Below are 3435 nucleotides of genomic sequence, written 5' to 3'. Positions count from 1 at the left end.
TGTGTGTGTGTGTGTGTGTGTGTGTGTGTGTATGTGCGTGCGTGTGTGAAAGTTTACGTATATGTATATAATTATGTGTGCTCAGCTATCAAGCCCCTCCCCCTCTGCCTATTTCTGTATGTTTCACTCCGCAAAATGTCTGTACTGTAGGATGTTATGTTTCTCTTTCTCTGACCCCAATGAACTTAGCTGTCTTCATTAGTCTTACCACTGTTACTGGAAAACATTTCGTAAACAAAAGGCAGACATTACTCCCAATTTTCAAGATATTACCCAACCACCTGAAGAAGTAATGAGACATCGGAATGCTAACAGGGATGATTTCGTTCTTGGGGGTCAATGGTGAAGTGCCCTGTCTGCCCAGGAAGCCGAAATTAGTGTTAGTTCTGTAACATTCTCGTAGAGCTCCAAGCAACGAGACAAATGTGGTACAGAAATTAGACTGACAAAGTCGATAAGTCTTAGGGTTCCAGAAAATTACTGGCAAAAATTCCAACTCGCACATCAAGACCGTGACAAAAGCGAGAATGAGCTATGGTATGCGCATGGCAGCACTAGCTGAGAGAGAGAGAGAGAGAGAGAGAGAGAGAGAGAGAGAGAGAGAGAGACAGAGAGAGAGAGAGGGGGGGGGGAGAGAGAGAGAGGGAAAGAGAAACGAAAAGTCATGTTGGAAGTTAATGGATGTCACCGACGACTACACAGCTTTGGGATTAACATGTCCCATCAGAATCTGAAAATGAAAGTCAGATTCGTTTAAGTTTTTAATTCTCTGCTTCAAATTTATTTCCTCCAGTCAATGACCTCCCAGCGTTATCGTTTCCATCAGCCCTGTTCGAGTCCTGAGGTGATGAAGGCAAAGAACGATTGTGTGGCATCGTGGTGAAATCAGGCGCTCGTCTAAATATTGAAATCGAAGAAACCGACATTTCCACAGTTTGAGTAATATTTGTCTTTTTTATTTTGGCTCAACATCTTTTATATATTCCTCTGTGGATTTTAGTGAAAGACGTTGATGAAAGGCTCAAATAAAAGTAAATTTGCAGTTTTCAAAGCTTTCGAGCTTTCATAGTCACCAATTTTGACGGCCGCTTTCTCACTAATTTTGCCCCTGGCAGCATCACCTTCAATCACAAATATCTCAACTTCAAGGCAGAAGGGTGTTTTTACATCAAAAGTGAGACAAACGATCAAGCTTTAACTTGAGATTACACCAACAACTTTATATGGCCAAAAATGACGAGCGTCTGATTCCACGGCGTAGTAGCGACACGATTTATTTTTTCTCAGAGCATACGTTATCTTGCCAATCTTTAGCCTTGTCTATCTGCTTGTCCCCGATGTCATCCCCCTGAGTTGAGCGCTGCGGACAACAAGGCAGGGCTGCTGTTCCTAAGGGCCATAGGGGTTTCATGACAAAGCCTGCCTAGTTCGCCTTGATCCCGCTATGCCCCAAGGAAAAGAAGAAAAAAAAAACCCCATCACACTCGGCACCTTGGCGGTGTGTAAAAGTATTGAACACTTTTTCTAGTTCACCGACTCTTTCTTTCTTTCTGTCTATCCATCACCGATTTTTTCTTCCTTTCTTTCTTTCTTTCTTTCTTGCTAACTTTGTTTCTAGATCTATCTTTGTGTATTATGTTCTCTCTATCCCCACCCCCCCTCTCTCTCTCTCTCTCTCTTTCTCTCTCTTTCTCTCTCTCTCTCTCTCTCTCTCTCTCTCTGTGTGTGTGTGTGTGTGTGTGTGTGTGTGTGTGTGTGTGTGTGTGTGTGTTTGGGACCTAGTCAATCATTTCTAAGCTTACACGTTAAAATTCTAATAAAAAGCGCAAATGAAAAAACCAAATAATGATATCACGTGTTTGTATACATGGGTGGATTTTATGTAAGTTGTTTGACCGATCAAGAAAAAAGTCTGTCATGACAACTATCAGTCTCTGATAGGCCAATCATTGTAGTCCAAATTACAACTTTGAAACAGTTAGCCATCAGATTTTTGAAATCTACGCCACGTGTCGATTTTCCGAAATGGAACAAGCAACAATCATCTTTTATCGGAACCTGAACGAGTTCTTAATACCTCAACTCTCGTTTCTGTTTATTAAACATTACAATTAATGCCATCTCATGTTGAAAAAGTGCGCTGTATTCTAGCCTAACAGAGAAGATTTAGAAGACGTAAATTGTACTGAGTTAAAGAAAGTTCAATGATCTGTCAACTGTGAACATCCAGAAACTCTTTGCTGCTGCTGTTATTGGTGCTGTCTTTATCATTACTTCTGTTACTGTTTTGGTTGTTGTTGTTGTTGTTGTTGTTGTTGTTGTTGTTGTTGTTGTTGTTGTTGTATATCCTGTTTATTGTCTTGTTGTTCTTGGTGCTGTCTTCATCGGTGATGCTGTTCTTGCTGCTCATTTTTGTTGTTGTTATTCCTGCTTGTATTGTAGTTTTTCTTGCTGCTGTTGTTAATGTTATTGTTGTTATTGCTAACTGTTTTGTTTTTGTTTTTGCATTGTTTGTTTGTTTGTTTGTTGTTGTTGTTGTTATTTGTTTTAAGAAGGCAGGGCAGCTTCTAATGCAAAAGAGAGAAGTGAAAGAGAGAAAGAACTGTTAACGTAAGTAAATGCCAGCAGTTCTGGAAAACAATCCGAAAACCACGAACCTCTTTATGTTACTAAGTTCATGAACTTACTGTGATACATCTGTCGGCATATTATGATCGTATATTAACGCCTACTCGCCACTGCATGGCTATTTATATTTTCACCAAAGTAAAGAAAATATAGACCTTGATCTATCTACACCACTCACAGGACAAATGACATGAAAATAAGGAAGAGTGAAAAAACATCTTTATGCTAGGGTGAGGACGGGTCTTTGGTGGGGGTGGGATGGGAGAGGAGTCGAGAAGTCATATTAATGCTTTGATTAATGCAACGGTTCTTGTATGTGTCCATTTAGACAAAAGTGGCAATCTTTTGTTTGGTTCTTTACTACTATTTATTATTTTGCTTCCCTGTATCGTGTCCTATCTATTGTTCCTCCCCCGCCGACTGTTGGCGATCTAATGGATTTTTGCGTTTGATCTTACTTCGGATCGAGGAAAGAAATGACAGATTGATTTACTTCTTATTCGCGGTTAGATGAAATGAGATTAAAAGCAAACAAGAGTTGAAGGATGTACACACGTATGGTTATATACAGGTCGTTGACCTGACCACCGAATGACTCACGGGCATCAGCGAAAAGTATCAATAACTGGGGCGGACAGTGTGATCATCTGTGCAAAATTCCTTTATTAAAGCACATTTCAAAGCGGAATAGGCGGAATAGGAAAAGGAGAGGTAGGGACAAGGCATACGAAAATAAATTAGTTAGTTCTGGTGTCCTTGGGTGGGTGAAAGCGACCAGGGCGCCGCGCGTGTGGGTTTGGGGGTGGG

At 40.7% G+C, this 3435-nt stretch overlaps 1 protein-coding gene across 1 annotated transcript in view; it reads right to left on the bottom strand.

Moving 5' to 3' along the window:
• LOC101852299 (GTP-binding protein RAD) overlaps positions 1-3435 on the bottom strand; it is a gene marked incomplete at its 5' end in the record, with an annotated part of 91279 nt that overhangs the window by 27506 nt on the left and 60338 nt on the right.

Source organism: Aplysia californica, unplaced genomic scaffold, assembly GCF_000002075.1.
Source record: "Aplysia californica isolate F4 #8 unplaced genomic scaffold, AplCal3.0 scaffold00018, whole genome shotgun sequence".
NCBI classification, from domain to species: domain Eukaryota; kingdom Metazoa; phylum Mollusca; class Gastropoda; order Aplysiida; family Aplysiidae; genus Aplysia; species Aplysia californica.
This window is presented reverse-complemented; position numbering and strand designations above follow the sequence as displayed.